The 20357-nt window shown below is 45.2% G+C and overlaps 1 protein-coding gene across 1 annotated transcript in view; it reads left to right on the forward strand.

Annotated features, from left to right (window-relative positions):
- The first annotated feature begins 350 nt into the window (after positions 1 to 350).
- Positions 351 to 20357, forward strand: part of LOC118359703 (semaphorin-3B-like) — a 128401-nt gene continuing 108394 nt past the window's right edge. Inside the window, exon 1 of the mRNA XM_052482066.1 lies at positions 351 to 621. The gene's annotated coding sequence lies outside the window, so the exon portion shown is untranslated. The remainder of the gene's footprint in view (positions 622 to 20357) is intronic.

Here is a 20357-nt window from a genome sequence, read left to right on the forward strand (position 1 = left end):
AAGAGAGGAGAGGAGAGGAGAGAGAAGGACTAAGAGAGAAGAGGAGAGAGAGGGAATGAGAGAGAAGGAATAAGAGGGGAGAGGAGAGAGAAGGAATAAGAGAGAAGAGGAGAGAGAGGGAATGAGAGAGAAGGAATAAGAGAGGAGAGGAGAGAGAGGGAATAAGAGAGAAGAGGAGAGAGAGGGAATGAGAGAGAAGGAATAAGAGAGGAGAGGGAGGGAAAGACTTTACCTTTGGACCATTACAGAGGGAGTGGCTTCAAAAGAAGGAGGAGGGTGTGTGTGTGTGTGAGAGAGAGAGAGAGAGAGAGAGAGAGAGAGAGAGAGAGAGAGAGAGAGAGAGAGAAAGAGAGAGAGAAAGAAAGAGCCATTGAGCAGTGGGAGAGTGATAGAGTATATCAGTCAAAGAAAGAACCAAAAGGCAGAGGGAAAGAGTGTGAGAGAACTACTATGCTCTGTCCCACTCCATGAATGTATTCCCCTTCTCTACAGACGAGAGAGAGAGAGAGAGAGACTACCTTTCCTTACTCTGGACTCTACTGCTCCACCATGGCACCTGTCACAGACAGAGAGACACGGACCTAGGAGCGCTACAGTACCAGGAACACACAGAGTACAAAGGTAAGGCATTCCTTTCCTTATTTCCCAGTGGTTGTTATTGGGGTGTGTTTATCATGTGTCTGTTTTTTAAACAGTAGTTTGGGAGCAGAGTGTTTGTCAGTGTGGTTGTGTTTGTGTGAGTGAACTGGTCAGTGTTGTTGTAGTGGAGTTAAAGGTTCATGTTTGCCTTGCTCACAGCCTACTGGTGTTTTTCAGTTAGAAAGTGTGAAAAAGTGGTCATTTTTCAGTGGGAGATTCAACATTTCTCACAACAGTTCTCTGAAAAGCCAGTTAGGTGCTTGTGCTAGAGTCAGTTTTAAGTAAAAGTAAGCATATTTAGTACATATTTCCATTTGCCTGGTCAGATGATTTTTCCTAATATTGACCAGCGGGACAAAAGAGGATTCTCTCTCTTTACACCTGAAATCCCATACAGCCCAACTCTCTCTCTCCCTCCATCCCTCCCCATCTTTCCACACGGTCACTTCTGCACTTTCATCTAATTTAGCTCTGGCTTTTATCTCCTTTCTGCATGTTTTGTAAATGGCTAATTTTAACGAAGGGAGTTTATTCCTCTCTTTCTCTGTCTCTTTCTCTCCTTTCTCTAAAGAAGTAAAGATTACATTGAGAGAGACTCCCTCATACAGACAGCTAATATCTGAAACCAATATTGTATTTTATCTGTGTGTCTGTGTCTGTCATCTCCAATAATCCTTGGTAGCTTCAGCCTTTTAACCTAGTGTGTTACTCAAAGACCCCATGTCCCCCTGGATGCTGAACGCTCCAGAGCATCTCAGCTTAACAGTATGACTGTGTCTGAGTCTCTATGGAGTGTTCTACTGTAGATATCCGTGGCTCTAGTCAGTCTATTTCTCTGCTTCTCTCTCTCTCTCTCTCTCTCTCTCTCTCTCTCTCTCTCTCTCTCTCTCTCTCTCTCTCTCTCTCTCTCTCTCTCTCTCTCTCACTCACTCACTCACTCACTCACTCACTCACTCACTCACTCACTCACTCACTCACTCACTCACTCACTCACTCACTCACTCACTCACTCAGAGGCTGGGCTACAAAGCGGCGGTGACTTTGGCGGTGTGGTGAGACTCTGTGTCTGTGTGCTTTGGGCTGGACGGGAATGTTACACATCACAGGGAGGGAGGGAGATGTAGAAAAATAGAGAGAGTGGAATAGGGAGAAAAATAGAGAGAGTGGAATAGGGAGAAAAATAGAGAGAGTGGAATAGGGAGAAAAATAGAGAGAATGAAAAACAGACAGAGAGGAAGAAAGACATACAGTAGCAATGCCAGTTTTCTTTGTTTGAAATATATTTAATGGATGCTGCTGATCTTTTGAAATATTGACTTGTTTGCTGCAGCTGGAGGGTCTAAAGAGGAGACAAGTTGTTCTGTCATTCACATAAAAAGCTAAATGCTGTCATCATCAACATTTTATCAGATGTATTTTTATTTTCAATCCAGTTTAATAAATGTAACAGTACAGGCATTTGATATGATACTCACCCCTGATGAGTAAGGTATTCCTCTCGCTCTCTCTCGGTGTGTGTGTGTGTGTGTGTGTGTGTGTGTGTGTGTGTGTGTGTGTGTGTGTGTGTGTGTGTGTGTGTGTGTGTGTGTGTGTGTGTGTGTGTGTGTGTGTGTGTGTGTGTGTGTGTGTGTGTGTGTGTGAGACTCCTGTGGACTTACTATGTCACTTGACTGCAAAACTAAATGATACACTGTTAATGATCCCTGGTAATGATACACTGTTAATGATCCCTGGTAATGATACACTGTTAATGATCCCAGATGCTTCATCATTTGATTTACACTGTTAATGATCCCTGGTAATGATACACTGTTAATGATACACTGTTAATGATCCCTGGTAATGATACACTGTTAATGATCCCTGGTAATGATACACTGTTAATGATCCCTGGTAATGATACACTGTTAATGATCCCTGGTAATGATACACTGTTAATGATACACTGTTGTTAATGATCCCTGGTGATCCCTGGTAATGATACACTGTTAATGATACACTGTTAATGATACACTGTTAATGATACACTGTTAATGATCCCTGGTAATGATACACTGTTAATGATCCCTGGTAATGATACACTGTTAATGATACACTGTTAATGTCCCTAATGATACACTGTTAATGTTAATGATACACTGTTAATGATCCCTGGTAATGATACACTGTTAATGATCCCTGGTAATGATACACTGTTAATGATCCCTGGTACTGTTAATGATACACTGTTAATGATCCCTGGGATACACTGTTAATGATACACTGTTAATGATCCCTGGGTATGATGATGATCCCTGTTAAACTGTTAATGATCACTGTTGATACACTGTTAATGATGTAATGATACATGTTAATGATCCCTGGTAATGATACACTGTTAATGATAACTGTTAATGATCCCTGGTAATGATACTGTTAATGATCCCTGGTAATGATACACTGTTAATGATCCCTGGTTAATGATGATCCCTGGTAATGATACACTGTTAACACTGTTAATGATCCCTGGTAATGATACACTGTTAATGATCCCTGGTGTTAATGATCCCTGATACACTGTTAATGATCCCTGGTAATGTTATGATGATGATCCCTGGTAATGATACACTGTTAATGATCCCTGGTAATGATACACTGTTAATGATCCCTGTATGATACACTGTTAATAATGATACACCGTTAATGATCCCTGGTAATGATACACTGTTAATGATCCCTGGTAATGATACACTTATGAGTAATGATACACTGTTAATGATCCCTGGTAATGATACACTGTTAATGATCCCTGGTTAATGATGGTTAATGATACACTTTAATGATACACTGTTAATGATCCCTGGTAATGATACACTGTTAATGATACACTGTTAATGATCCCTGTTAATGATCCCTGGTAATGATACACTGTTAATGATACACTGTTAATGATACACTGTTAATGATACACTGTTAATGATACACTGTTAATGATACACTGTTAATGATACACTGTTAATGATCCCTGGTAATGATACACTGTTAATGATCCTGGTAATGATACACTGTTAATGATACACTGTTAATGATCCCTGGTAATGATACACTGTTAATGATACACTGTTAATGATCCCTGGTAATGATACACTGTTAATGATCCCTGGTAATGATACACTGTTAATGATCCCTGGTAATGATACACTGTTAATGATCCCTGGTAATGATACACTGATCCCTTAATGATACACTGTTAATGATACACTGTTAATGATCCCTGGTAATGATACACTGTTAATGATCCCTGGTAATGATACACTGTTAATGATCCCTGGTAATGATACACTGTTAATGATACACTGTTAATGATCCCTGTTAATGATACACTGTTAATGATACACTGTTAATGATCCCTGGTAATGATACACTGTTAATGATCCCTGTTAATGATCCCTGGTAATGATACACTGTTAATGATATACTGTTAATGATCCCTGGTAATGATACACTGTTAATGATCCCTGGTAATGATACACTGTTAATGATCACTGTTAATGATACCCTGTTAATGATACACTGTTAATGATACACTGTTAATGATCCCTGGTAATGATACACTGTTAATGATCCCTGGTAATGATACACTGTTAATGATCCCTGGTAATGATACACTGTTAATGATATCAAATCAAATCAAATCAAATTTATTTATATAGCTGTTAATGATCAGCTGATATCTCAAAGTGCTGTACAGAATCCCAGCCTAAAACCCCAAACAGCAAACAATGCAGGTGTAAAACACGGTGGTTAAAAACTCCCTAGAAAGGCCAAAACCTAGGAAGAAACCTAGAGAGGAACCGGGTTATGATGGGGTAATGATCCACTGTTGGCTGTGCCGGGTAGAGATTATAACAGAACATGACCAAGATGTTCAAATGTTCATAGATGACCATCCATGGTCGAATAATAATAAGGAGAACAGTTAAACTGGTAGCAGCAGCACAGTCAGGTGGACTGGGGACAGCAAGGATTCATGTCAGGAGTCCTGGGGCACGGTCCTAGGGTTAAGATCAGTTGAAACTGGAGCAGGAGCATGGCCAGGTGGACTGGGGACAGCAAGGAGTCCTCATGATCAGGTAGTCCTGGGACATGGTCCTAGGATACAGTTAAGGTCCTCCGAGAGAGAGAAAGAAAGAGAGAGGAGAGAATTAGAGAACGCACACTTAGATTCACACAGGACACCGGTAATGAGGACAGGAGAAGTACTCCAGATATAACAAACTGTTAATGACACATAAACTATGCAGCATAAATACTGGAGGCTGAGACAGGAGGGGTCATGAGACACTGTTAATGATCCGAGGACACCCCGTTACATGATACACTGTTAATGATCCCTGGTAATGATACACTGTTAATGATCCCTGGTAATGATACACTGTTAATGATCCCTGGTAATGATACACTGTTAATGATACACTGTTAATGATCCCTGGTAATGATACACTGTTAATGATCCCTGGTAATGATACACTGTTAATGATCCCTGGTAATGATACACTGTTAATGATACACTGTTAATGATCCCTGGTAATGATACACTGTTAATGATCCCTGGTAATGATACACTGTTAATGATACACTGTTAATGATCCCTGGTAATGATACACTGTTAATGATCCCTGGTAATGATACACTGTTAATGATCCCTGGTAATGATCCCTGGTAATGATACACTGTTAATGATCCCTGGTAATGATACACTGTTAATGATCCCTGGTAATGATACACTGTTAATGATCCCTGGTAATGATACACTGTTAATGATCCCTGGTAATGATACACTGTTAATGATCCCTGGTAATGATACACTGTTAATGATCCCTGGTAATGATACACTGTTAATGATCCCTGGTAATGATACACTGTTAATGATCCCTGGTAATGATACACTGTTAATGATACACTGTTAATGATCCCTGGTAATGATCACTTGTCCCTTATGTTTTCCCTTGAATTAATCTGTAAAGGAGGAAGAACGGTTTGAGAGAAATGGTTTTAGGGAACAACTTGGCACAGGGAGACTGTTTATATAAACACAGAGCCTCATACAGTAGGTACAGTGGGGTCAGGAGTGTTCTGACCAGGAACAACTTGGCAAAGGGAGACTGTTTATATAAACACAGAGCCTCATACAGTAGGTACATGGGACCAGGAGTGTTCTGACCAGGAACAACTTGGCAAAAAGGGAGACTGTTTATATAAACACAGAGCCTCACAGTAGGTACAGTGGGGTCAGCAAGTTCTGACCAGGAACAAGGTAGTCCTGGGAGACTGTTTATATAAACACAGAGCCTCATACAGTAGGTACAGTGGGGTCAGGAGTGTTCTCACCAGGAACAACTTGGCACAGGAGACTGTTTATATAAACACAGAGCCTCATACAGTAGGTACAGTGGGGTCAGGAGTGTTCTGACCAGGAACAACTTGGCAAAGGGAGACTGTTTATATAAACACAGAGCCTCATACAGTAGGTATAGTGGGGTCAGGAGTGTTCTGACCAGGAACAACTTGGCACAGGGAGACTGTTTATATAAACACAGAGCCTCATACAGTAGGTACAGTGGGGTCAGGAGTGTTCTGACCAGGAACAACGTGGCACAGGGAGACTGTTTATATAAACACAGAGCCTCATACAGTAGGTACAGTGGGGTCAGATAGTGTTCTGACCAGGAACAACTAATGATACACACAGGGAGACTGTTTATATAAACACAGAGCCTCATACAGTAGGTATAGTGGGGTCAGGAGTGTTCTGACCAGGAACAACTTGGCACAGGGAGACTGTTTATATAAACACAGAGCCTCATACAGTAGGTACAGTGGGGTCAGGAGTGTTCTGACCAGGAACAACTGTTTGGCAAAAGGGAGACTGTTTGTATAAACACAGAGCCTCATACAGTAGGTACAGTGGGGTCAGGAGTGTTCTGACCAGGAACAACTTGGCACAGGGAGACTGTTTATATAAACACAGAGCCTCATACAGTAGGTACAGTGGGTCAGGAGTGTTCTGACCAGGAACAACTTGGCACAGGGAGACTGTTTATATAAACACAGAGCCTCATACAGTAGGTACAGTGGGGTCAGGAGTGTTCTGACCAGGAACAACTTGGCACAGGGAGACTGTTTATATAAACACAGAGCCTCATACAGTAGGTACAGTGGGGTCAGGAGTGTTCTGACCAGGAACAACTTGGCAAAGGGAGACTGTTTATATAAACACAGAGCCTCATACAGTAGGTACAGTGGGGTCAGGAGTGTTCTGACCAGGAACAACTTGGCACATGGAGACTGTTTATATAAACACAGAGCCTCATACAGTAGGTACAGTGGGGTCAGGAGTGTTCTGACCAGGAACAACTTGGCACAGGGAGACTGTTTATATAAACACAGAGCCTCATACAGTAGGTACAGTGGGGTCAGGAGTGTTCTGACCAGGAACAACTTGGCACAGGGAGACTGTTTATATAAACACAGAGCCTCATACAGTAGGTACAGTGGGGTCAGGAGTGTTCTGACCAGGAACAACTTGGCACAGGGAGACTGTTTATATAAACACAGAGCCTCATACAGTAGGTACAGTGGGGTCAGGAGTGTTCTGACCAGGAACAACTTGGCACAGGGAGACTGTTTATATAAACACAGAGCCTCATACAGTAGGTACAGTGGGGTCAGGAGTGTTCTGACCAGGAACAACTTGGCAAGGGAGACTGTTTATATAAACACAGAGCCTCATACAGTAGGTATAGTGGGGTCAGGAGTGTTCTGACCAGGAACAACTTGGCACAGGGAGACTGTTTATATAAACACAGAGCCTCATACAGTAGGTACAGTGGGGTCAGGAGTGTTCTGACCAGGAACAACTTGGCACAGGGAGACTGTTTATATAAACACAGAGCCTCATACAGTAGGTATAGTGGGGTCAGGAGTGTCCTGACCAGGAACAACTTGGCACAGGGAGACTGTTTATATAAACACAGAGCCTCATACAGTAGGTACAGTGGGGTCAGGAGTGTTCTGACCAGGAACAACTTGGCAAAAGGGAGACTGTTTATATAAACACAGAGCCTCATACAGTAGGTACAGTGGGGTCAGGAGTGTTCTGACCAGGAACAACTTGGCACAGGGAGACTGTTTATATAAACACAGAGCCTCATACAGTAGGTACAGTGGGGTCAGGAGTGTTCTGACCAGGAACAACTTGGCACAGGGAGACTGTTTATATAAACACAGAGCCTCATACAGTAGGTACAGTGGGGTCAGGAGTGTTCTGACCAGGAACAATTTGGCACAGGGAGACTGTTTATATAAACACAGAGCCTCATACAGTAGGTACAGTGGGGTCAGGAGTGTTCTGACCAGGAACAACTTGGCACAGGGAGACTGTTTATATAAACACAGAGCCTCATACAGTAGGTACAGTGGGGTCAGGAGTGTTCTGACCAGGAACAACTTGGCAAAGGGAGACTGTTTATATAAACACAGAGCCTCATACAGTATGTACAGTGGGGTCAGGAGTGTTCTGACCAGGAACAACTTGGCAAAGGAGACTGTTTATATAAATACAGAGCCTCATACAGTAGGTACAGTGGGGTCAGGAGTGTTCTGACCAGGAACAACTTGGCACAGGGAGACTGTTTATATAAACACAGAGCCTCATACAGTAGGTACAGTGGGGTCAGGAGTGTTCTGACCAGGAACAACTTGGCACAGGGAGACTGTTTATATAAACACAGAGCCTCATACAGTAGGTACAGTGGGGTCAGGAGTGTTCTGACCAGGAACAACTTGGCAAAGGAAGACTGTTTATATAAACACAGAGCCTCATACAGTAGGTACAGTGGGGTCAGGAGTGTTCTGACCAGGAACAACTTGGCACAGGGAGACTGTTTATATAAACACAGAGCCTCATACAGTAGGTACAGTGGGGTCAGGAGTGTTCTGACCAGGAACAACTTGGCACAGGGAGACTGTTTATATAAACACAGAGCCTCATACAGTAGGTACAGTGGGGTCAGGAGTGTTCTGACCAGGAACAACTTGGCAAAGGGAGACTGTTTATATAAACACAGAGCCTCATACAGTAGGTACAGTGGGGTCAGGAGTGTTCTGACCAGGAACAACTTGGCACAGGGAGACTGTTTATATAAACACAGAGCCTCATACAGTAGGTACAGTGGGGTCAGGAGTGTTCTGACCAGGAACAACTTGGCACAGGGAGACTGTTTATATAAACACAGAGCCTCATACAGTAGGTACAGTGGGGTCAGGAGTGTTCTGACCAGGAACAACTTGGCACAGGGAGACTGTTTATATAAACACAGAGCCTCATACAGTAGGTACAGTGGGGTCAGGAGTGTTCTGACCAGGAACAACTTGGCACAGGGAGACTGTTTATATAAACACAGAGCCTCATACAGTAGGTACAGTGGGGTCAGGAGTGTTCTGACCAGGAACAACTTGGCACAGGGAGACTGTTTATATAAACACAGAGCCTCATACAGTAGGTACAGTGGGGTCAGGAGTGTTCTGACCAGGAACAACTTGGCACAGGGAGACTGTTTATATAAACACAGAGCCTCATACAGTAGGTACAGTGGGGTCAGGAGTGTTCTGACCAGGAACAACTTGGCAAAGGGAGACTGTTTATATAAACACAGAGCCTCATACAGTAGGTACAGTGGGGTCAGGAGTGTTCTGACCAGGAACAACTTGGCACAGGGAGACTGTTTATATAAACACAGAGCCTCATACAGTAGGTACAGTGGGGTCAGGAGTGTTCTGACCAGGAACAACTTGGCACAGGGAGACTGTTTATATAAACACAGAGCCTCATACAGTAGGTACAGTGGGGTCAGGAGTGTTCTGACCAGGAACAACTTGGCAAAGGGAGACTGTTTATATAAACACAGAGCCTCATACAGTAGGTACAGTGGGGTCAGGAGTGTTCTGACCAGGAACAACTTGGCACAGGAGACTGTTTATATAAACACAGAGCCTCATACAGTAGGTACAGTGGGGTCAGGAGTGTTCTGACCAGGAACAACTTGGCACAGGAGACTGTTTATATAAACACAGAGCCTCATACAGTAGGTACAGTGGGGTCAGGAGTGTTCTGACCAGGAACAACTTGGCACAGGGAGACTGTTTATATAAACACAGAGCCTCATACAGTAGGTACAGTGGGGTCAGGAGTGTTCTGACCAGGAACAACTTGGCACAGGGAGACTGTTTATATAAACACAGAGCCTCATACAGTAGGTACAGTGGGGTCAGGAGTGTTCTGACCAGGAACAACTTGGCACAGGGAGACTGTTTATATAAACACAGAGCCTCATACAGTAGGTACAGTGGGGTCAGGAGTGTTCTGACCAGGAACAACTTGGCACAGGGAGACTGTTTATATAAACACAGAGCCTCATACAGTAGGTACAGTGGGGTCAGGAGTGTTCTGACCAGGAACAACTTGGCACAGGAGACTGTTTATATAAACACAGAGCCTCATACAGTAGGTACAGTGGGGTCAGGAGTGTTCTGACCAGGAACAACTTGGCACAGGGAGACTGTTTATATAAACACAGAGCCTCATACAGTAGGTACAGTGGGGTCAGGAGTGTTCTGACCAGGAACAACTTGGCACAGGGAGACTGTTTATATAAACACAGAGCCTCATACAGTAGGTACAGTGGGGTCAGGAGTGTTCTGACCAGGAACAACTTGGCACAGGGAGACTGTTTATATAAACACAGAGCCTCATACAGTAGGTACAGTGGGGTCAGGAGTGTTCTGACCAGGAACAACTTGGCAAAGGAGACTGTTTATATAAACACAGAGCCTCATACAGTAGGTACAGTGGGGTCAGGAGTGTTCTGACCAGGAACAACTTGGCACAGGGAGACTGTTTATATAAACACAGAGCCTCATACAGTATGTACAGTGGGGTCAGGAGTGTTCTGACCAGGAACAACTTGGCAAAGGAGACTGTTTATATAAACACAGAGCCTCATACAGTAGGTACAGTGGGGTCAGGAGTGTTCTGACCAGGAACAACTTGGCACAGGGAGACTGTTTATATAAACACAGAGCCTCATACAGTAGGTACAGTGGGGTCAGGAGTGTTCTGACCAGGAACAACTTGGCACAGGGAGACTGTTTATATAAACACAGAGCCTCATACAGTAGGTACAGTGGGGTCAGGAGTGTTCTGACCAGGAACAACTTGGCACAGGGAGACTGTTTATATAAACACAGAGCCTCATACAGTAGGTACAGTGGGGTCAGGAGTGTTCTGACCAGGAACAACTTGGCAAAGGGAGACTGTTTATATAAACACAGAGCCTCATACAGTAGGTACAGTGGGGTCAGGAGTGTTCTGACCAGGAACAACTTGGCACAGGGAGACTGTTTATATAAACACAGAGCCTCATACAGTAGGTACAGTGGGGTCAGGAGTGTTCTGACCAGGAACAACTTGGCACAGGGAGACTGTTTATATAAACACAGAGCCTCATACAGTAGGTACAGTGGGGTCAGGAGTGTTCTGACCAGGAACAACTTGGCACAGGGAGACTGTTTATATAAACACAGAGCCTCATACAGTAGGTACAGTGGGGTCAGGAGTGTTCTGACCAGGAACAACTTGGCACAGGGAGACTGTTTATATAAACACAGAGCCTCATACAGTAGGTACAGTGGGGTCAGGAGTGTTCTGACCAGGAACAACTTGGCAAAGGAGACTGTTTATATAAACACAGAGCCTCATACAGTAGGTACAGTGGGGTCAGGAGTGTTCTGACCAGGAACAACTTGGCACAGGGAGACTGTTTATATAAACACAGAGCCTCATACAGTAGGTACAGTGGGGTCAGGAGTGTTCTGACCAGGAACAACTTGGCACAGGGAGACTGTTTATATAAACACAGAGCCTCATACAGTAGGTACAGTGGGGTCAGGAGTGTTCTGACCAGGAACAACTTGGCACAGGGAGACTGTTTATATAAACACAGAGCCTCATACAGTAGGTACAGTGGGGTCAGGAGTGTTCTGACCAGGAACAACTTGGCACAGGGAGACTGTTTATATAAACACAGAGCCTCATACAGTAGGTACAGTGGGGTCAGGAGTGTTCTGACCAGGAACAACTTGGCACAGGGAGACTGTTTATATAAACACAGAGCCTCATACAGTAGGTACAGTGGGGTCAGGAGTGTTCTGACCAGGAACAACTTGGCAAAGGAGACTGTTTATATAAACACAGAGCCTCATACAGTAGGTACAGTGGGGTCAGGAGTGTTCTGACCAGGAACAACTTGGCACAGGGAGACTGTTTATATAAACACAGAGCCTCATACAGTAGGTACAGTGGGGTCAGGAGTGTTCTGACCAGGAACAACTTGGCACAGGGAGACTGTTTATATAAACACAGAGCCTCATACAGTAGGTACAGTGGGGTCAGGAGTGTTCTGACCAGGAACAACTTGGCACAGGGAGACTGTTTATATAAACACAGAGCCTCATACAGTAGGTACAGTGGGGTCAGGAGTGTTCTGACCAGGAACAACTTGGCACAGGGAGACTGTTTATATAAACACAGAGCCTCATACAGTAGGTACAGTGGGGTCAGGAGTGTTCTGACCAGGAACAACTTGGCAAACAGGGAGACTGTTTATATAAACACAGAGCCTCATACAGTAGGTACAGTGGGGTCAGGAGTGTTCTGACCAGGAACAACTTGGCACAGGGAGACTGTTTATATAAACACAGAGCCTCATACAGTAGGTACAGTGGGGTCAGGAGTGTTCTGACCAGGAACAACTTGGCACAGGGAGACTGTTTATATAAACACAGAGCCTCATACAGTAGGTACAGTGGGGTCAGGAGTGTTCTGACCAGGAACAACTTGGCACAGGGAGACTGTTTATATAAACACAGAGCCTCATACAGTAGGTACAGTGGGGTCAGGAGTGTTCTGACCAGGAACAACTTGGCACAGGGAGACTGTTTATATAAACACAGAGCCTCATACAGTAGGTACAGTGGGGTCAGGAGTGTTCTGACCAGGAACAACTTGGCACAGGAGACTGTTTATATAAACACAGAGCCTCATACAGTAGGTACAGTGGGGTCAGGAGTGTTCTGACCAGGAACAACTTGGCACAGGGAGACTGTTTATATAAACACAGAGCCTCATACAGTAGGTACAGTGGGGTCAGGAGTGTTCTGACCAGGAACAACTTGGCACAGGAGACTGTTTATATAAACACAGAGCCTCATACAGTAGGTACAGTGGGGTCAGGAGTGTTCTGACCAGGAACAACTTGGCACAGGGAGACTGTTTATATAAACACAGAGCCTCATACAGTAGGTACAGTGGGGTCAGGAGTGTTCTGACCAGGAACAACTTGGCAAAGGGAGACTGTTTATATAAACACAGAGCCTCATACAGTAGGTACAGTGGGGTCAGGAGTGTTCTGACCAGGAACAACTTGGCAAAGGGAGACTGTTTATATAAACACAGAGCCTCATACAGTAGGTACAGTGGGGTCAGGAGTGTTCTGACCAGGAACAACTTGGCACAGGGAGACTGTTTATATAAACACAGAGCCTCATACAGTAGGTACAGTGGGGTCAGGAGTGTTCTGACCAGGAACAACTTGGCACAGGGAGACTGTTTATATAAACACAGAGCCTCATACAGTAGGTACAGTGGGGTCAGGAGTGTTCTGACCAGGAACAACTTGGCAAAGGAGACTGTTTATATAAACACAGAGCCTCATACAGTAGGTACAGTGGGGTCAGGAGTGTTCTGACCAGGAACAACTTGGCACAGGGAGACTGTTTATATAAACACAGAGCCTCATACAGTAGGTACAGTGGGGTCAGGAGTGTTCTGACCAGGAACAACTTGGCACAGGGAGACTGTTTATATAAACACAGAGCCTCATACAGTATGTACAGTGGGGTCAGGAGTGTTCTGACCAGGAACAACTTGGCAAGGGAGACTGTTTATATAAACACAGAGCCTCATACAGTAGGTACAGTGGGGTCAGGAGTGTTCTGACCAGGAACAACTTGGCACAGGGAGACTGTTTATATAACACAGAGCCTCATACAGTAGGTACAGTGGGGTCAGGAGTGTTCTGACCAGGAACAACTTGGCACAGGGAGACTGTTTATATAAACACAGAGCCTCATACAGTAGGTACAGTGGGGTCAGGAGTGTTCTGACCAGGAACAACTTGGCAAAAGGGAGACTGTTTATATAAACACAGAGCCTCATACAGTAGGTACAGTGGGGTCAGGAGTGTTCTGACCAGGAACAACTTGGCAAAGGGAGACTGTTTATATAAACACAGAGCCTCATACAGTAGGTACAGTGGGGTCAGGAGTGTTCTGACCAGGAACAACTTGGCAAAGGGAGACTGTTTATATAAACACAGAGCCTCATACAGTAGGTACAGTGGGGTCAGGAGTGTTCTGACCAGGAACAACTTGGCACAGGGAGACTGTTTATATAAACACAGAGCCTCATACAGTAGGTACAGTGGGGTCAGGAGTGTTCTGACCAGGAACAACTTGGCACAGGGAGACTGTTTATATAAACACAGAGCCTCATACAGTAGGTACAGTGGGGTCAGGAGTGTTCTGACCAGGAACAACTTGGCACAGGGAGACTGTTTATATAAACACAGAGCCTCATACAGTAGGTACAGTGGGGTCAGGAGTGTTCTGACCAGGAACAACTTGGCACAGGAGACTGTTTATATAAACACAGAGCCTCATACAGTAGGTACAGTGGGGTCAGGAGTGTTCTGACCAGGAACAACTTGGCACAGGGAGACTGTTTATATAAACACAGAGCCTCATACAGTAGGTACAGTGGGGTCAGGAGTGTTCTGACCAGGAACAACTTGGCACAGGAGACTGTTTATATAAACACAGAGCCTCATACAGTAGGTACAGTGGGGTCAGGAGTGTTCTGACCAGGAACAACTTGGCACAGGGAGACTGTTTATATAAACACAGAGCCTCATACAGTAGGTACAGTGGGGTCAGGAGTGTTCTGACCAGGAACAACTTGGCACAGGGAGACTGTTTATATAAACACAGAGCCTCATACAGTAGGTACAGTGGGGTCAGGAGTGTTCTGACCAGGAACAACTTGGCACAGGGAGACTGTTTATATAAACACAGAGCCTCATACAGTAGGTACAGTGGGGTCAGGAGTGTTCTGACCAGGAACAACTTGGCACAGGGAGACTGTTTATATAAACACAGAGCCTCATACAGTAGGTACAGTGGGGTCAGGAGTGTTCTGACCAGGAACAACTTGGCACAGGGAGACTGTTTATATAAACACAGAGCCTCATACAGTAGGTACAGTGGGGTCAGGAGTGTTCTGACCAGGAACAACTTGGCACAGGGAGACTGTTTATATAAACACAGAGCCTCATACAGTAGGTACAGTGGGGTCAGGAGTGTTCTGACCAGGAACAACTTGGCACAGGGAGACTGTTTATATAAACACAGAGCCTCATACAGTAGGTACAGTGGGGTCAGGAGTGTTCTGACCAGGAACAACTTGGCAAAAGGGAGACTGTTTATATAAACACAGAGCCTCATACAGTAGGTACAGTGGGGTCAGGAGTGTTCTGACCAGGAACAACTTGGCACAGGGAGACTGTTTATATAAACACAGAGCCTCATACAGTAGGTACAGTGGGGTCAGGAGTGTTCTGACCAGGAACAACTTGGCACAGGGAGACTGTTTATATAAACACAGAGCCTCATACAGTAGGTACAGTGGGGTCAGGAGTGTTCTGACCAGGAACAACTTGGCACAGGGAGACTGTTTATATAAACACAGAGCCTCATACAGTAGGTACAGTGGGGTCAGGGGTGTTCTGACCAGGAACAACTTGGCAAAGGAGACTGTTTATATAAACACAGAGCCTCATACAGTAGGTACAGTGGGGTCAGGAGTGTTCTGACCAGGAACAACTTGGCACAGGGAGACTGTTTATATAAACACAGAGCCTCATACAGTAGGTACAGTGGGGTCAGGAGTGTTCTGACCAGGAACAACTTGGCACAGGGAGACTGTTTATATAAACACAGAGCCTCATACAGTAGGTACAGTGGGGTCAGGAGTGTTCTGACCAGGAACAACTTGGCACAGGGAGACTGTTTATATAAACACAGAGCCTCATACAGTAGGTACAGTGGGGTCAGGAGTGTTCTGACCAGGAACAACTTGGCACAGGGAGACTGTTTATATAAACACAGAGCCTCATACAGTAGGTACAGTGGGGTCAGGAGTGTTCTGACCAGGAACAACTTGGCACAGGGAGACTGTTTATATAAACACAGAGCCTCATACAGTAGGTACAGTGGGGTCAGGAGTGTTCTGACCAGGAACAACTTGGCACAGGGAGACTGTTTATATAAACACAGAGCCTCATACAGTAGGTACAGTGGGGTCAGGAGTGTTCTGACCAGGAACAACTTGGCACAGGGAGACTGTTTATATAAACACAGAGCCTCATACAGTAGGTACAGTGGGGTCAGGAGTGTTCTGACCAGGAACAACTTGGCACAGGGAGACTGTTTATATAAACACAGAGCCTCATACAGTAGGTACAGTGGGGTCAGGAGTGTTCTGACCAGGAACAACTTGGCAAAGGGAGACTGTTTATATAAACACAGAGCCTCATACAGTAGGTACAGTGGGGTCAGGAGTGTTCTGACCAGGAACAACTTGGCACAGGGAGACTGTTTATATAAACACAGAGCCTCATACAGTAGGTACAGTGGGGTCAGGAGTGTTCTGACCAGGAACAACTTGGCACAGGGAGACTGTTTATATAAACACAGAGCCTCATACAGTAGGTACAGTGGGGTCAGGAGTGTTCTGACCAGGAACAACTTGGCACAGGGAGACTGTTTATATAAACACAGAGCCTCATACAGTAGGTACAGTGGGGTCAGGAGTGTTCTGACCAGGAACAACTTGGCACAGGGAGACTGTTTATATAAACACAGAGCCTCATACAGTAGGTACAGTGGGGTCAGGAGTGTTCTGACCAGGAACAACTTGGCACAGGGAGACTGTTTATATAAACACAGAGCCTCATACAGTAGGTACAGTGGGGTCAGGAGTGTTCTGACCAGGAACAACTTGGCACAGGGAGACTGTTTATATAAACACAGAGCCTCATACAGTAGGTACAGTGGGGTCAGGAGTGTTCTGACCAGGAACAACTTGGCACAGGGAGACTGTTTATATAAACACAGAGCCTCATACAGTAGGTACAGTGGGGTCAGGAGTGTTCTGACCAGGAACAACTTGGCACAGGGAGACTGTTTATATAAACACAGAGCCTCATACAGTAGGTACAGTGGGGTCAGGAGTGTTCTGACCAGGAACAACTTGGCACAGGGAGACTGTTTATATAAACACAGAGCCTCATACAGTAGGTACAGTGGGGTCAGGAGTGTTCTGACCAGGAACAACTTGGCAAAGGGAGACTGTTTATATAAACACAGAGCCTCATACAGTAGGTACAGTGGGGTCAGGAGTGTTCTGACCAGGAACAACTTGGCACAGGGAGACTGTTTATATAAACACAGAGCCTCATACAGTAGGTACAGTGGGGTCAGGAGTGTTCTGACCAGGAACAACTTGGCAAAGGGAGACTGTTTATATAAACACAGAGCCTCATACAGTAGGTACAGTGGGGTCAGGAGTGTTCTGACCAGGAACAACTTGGCACAGGAGACTGTTTATATAAACACAGAGCCTCATACAGTAGGTACAGTGGGGTCAGGAGTGTTCTGACCAGGAACAACTTGGCAAAAGGAGACTGTTTATATAAACACAGAGCCTCATACAGTAGGTACAGTGGGGTCAGGAGTGTTCTGACCAGGAACAACTTGGCACAGGGAGACTGTTTATATAAACACAGAGCCTCATACAGTAGGTACAGTGGGGTCAGGAGTGTTCTGACCAGGAACAACATGGCAGAGGGAGACTGTTTATATAAACACAGAGCCTCATACAGTAGGTACAGTGGGGTCAGGAGTGTTCTGACCAGGAACAACTTGGCACAGGGAGACTGTTTATATAAACACAGAGCCTCATACAGTAGGTACAGTGGGGTCAGGAGTGTTCTGACCAGGAACAACTTGGCACAGGGAGACTGTTTATATAAACACAGAGCCTCATCCAGTAGGTGCAGTGGGGTCAGGAGTGTTCTGACCAGGAACAACTTGGCAAAGGGAGACTGTTTATATAAACACAGAGCCTCATACAGTAGGTACAGTGGGGTCAGGAGTGTTCTGACCAGGAACAACTTGGCAAAGGGAGACTGTTTATATAAACACAGAGCCTCATACAGTAGGTACAGTGGGGTCAGGAGTGTTCTGACCATGAACAACTTGGCACAGGGAGACTGTTTATATAAACACAGAGCCTCATACAGTAGGTACAGTGGGGTCAGGAGTGTTCTGACCAGGAACAACTTGGCACAGGGAGACTGTTTATATAAACACAGAGCCTCATACAGTAGGTACAGTGGGGTCAGGAGTGTTCTGACCAGGAACAACTTGGCAAAGGAAGACTGTTTAAATAAACACAGAGCCTCATACAGTAGGTACAGTGGGGTCAGGAGTGTTCTGACCAGGAACAACTTGGCACAGGGAGACTGTTTATATAAACACAGAGCCTCATACAGTAGGTACAGTGGGGTCAGGAGTGTTCTGACCAGGAACAACTTGGCACAGGGAGACTGTTTATATAAACACAGAGCCTCATACAGTATGTACAGTGGGGTCAGGAGTGTTCTGACCAGGAACAACTTGGCAAAGGGAGACTGTTTATATAAACACAGAGCCTCATACAGTAGGTACAGTGGGGTCAGGAGTGTTCTGACCAGGAACAACTTGGCACAGGGAGACTGTTTATATAACACAGAGCCTCATACAGTAGGTACAGTGGGGTCAGGAGTGTTCTGACCAGGAACAACTTGGCACAGGGAGACTGTTTATATCAACACAGAGCCTCATACAGTAGGTACAGTGGGGTCAGGAGTGTTCTGACCAGGAACAACTTGGCACAGGGAGACTGTTTATATAAACACAGAGCCTCATACAGTAGGTACAGTGGGGTCAGGAGTGTTCTGACCAGGAACAACTTGGCAAAAGGGAGACTGTTTATATAAACACAGAGCCTCATACAGTATGTACAGTGGGGTCAGGAGTGTTCTGACCAGGAACAACTTGGCAAAGGGAGACTGTTTATATAAACACAGAGCCTCATACAGTAGGTACAGTGGGGTCAGGAGTGTTCTGACCAGGAACAACTTGGCAAAGGAAGACTGTTTAAATAAACACAGAGCCTCATACAGTAGGTACAGTGGGGTCAGGAGTGTTCTGACCAGGAACAACTTGGCACAGGGAGACTGTTTATATAAACACAGAGCCTCATACAGTAGGTACAGTGGGGTCAGGAGTGTTCTGACCAGGAACAACTTGGCACAGGGAGACTGTTTATATAAACACAGAGCCTCATACAGTAGGTACAGTGGGGTCAGGAGTGTTCTGACCAGGAACAACTTGGCACAGGGAGACTGTTTATATAAACACAGAGCCTCATACAGTAGGTACAGTGGGGTCAGGAGTGTTCTGACCAGGAACAACTTGGCACAGGGAGACTGTTTATATAAACACAGAGCCTCATACAGTAGGTACAGTGGGGTCAGGAGTGTTCTGACCAGGAACAACTTGGCAAGGGAGACTGTTTATATAAACACAGAGCCTCATACAGTAGGTACAGTGGGGTCAGGAGTGTTCTGACCAGGAACAACTTGGCACAGGGAGACTGTTTATATAAACACAGAGCCTCATACAGTAGGTACAGTGGGGTCAGGAGTGTTCTGACCAGGAACAACTTGGCACAGGGAGACTGTTTATATAAACACAGAGCCTCATACAGTAGGTACAGTGGGGTCAGGAGTGTTCTGACCAGGAACAACTTGGCACAGGGAGACTGTTTATATAAACACAGAGCCTCATACAGTAGGTACAGTGGGGTCAGGAGTGTTCTGACCAGGAACAACTTGGCACAGGGAGACTGTTTATATAAACACAGAGCCTCATACAGTAGGTACAGTGGGGTCAGGAGTGTTCTGACCAGGAACAACTTGGCACAGGGAGACTGTTTATATAAACACAGAGCCTCATACAGTAGGTACAGTGGGGTCAGGAGTGTTCTGACCAGGAACAACTTGGCACAGGGAGACTGTTTATATAAACACAGAGCCTCATACAGTAGGTACAGTGGGGTCAGGAGTGTTCTGACCAGGAACAACTTGGCAAAGGGAGACTGTTTATATAAACACAGAGCCTCATACAGTAGGTACAGTGGGGTCAGGAGTGTTCTGACCAGGAACAACTTGGCACAGGGAGACTGTTTATATAAACACAGAGCCTCATACAGTAGGTACAGTGGGGTCAGGAGTGTTCTGACCAGGAACAACTTGGCAAAGGGAGACTGTTTATATAAACACAGAGCCTCATACAGTAGTGGGGTAGTGTTCTGACCAGGGGTCAGGAGTGTTCTAAACCAGGAACAACTTGGCACAGGGAGACTGTTTATATAAACACAGAGCCTCATACAGTAGGTA

This window comes from Oncorhynchus keta, chromosome 27, assembly GCF_023373465.1.
Source record: "Oncorhynchus keta strain PuntledgeMale-10-30-2019 chromosome 27, Oket_V2, whole genome shotgun sequence".
Lineage (NCBI taxonomy): Eukaryota > Metazoa > Chordata > Actinopteri > Salmoniformes > Salmonidae > Oncorhynchus > Oncorhynchus keta.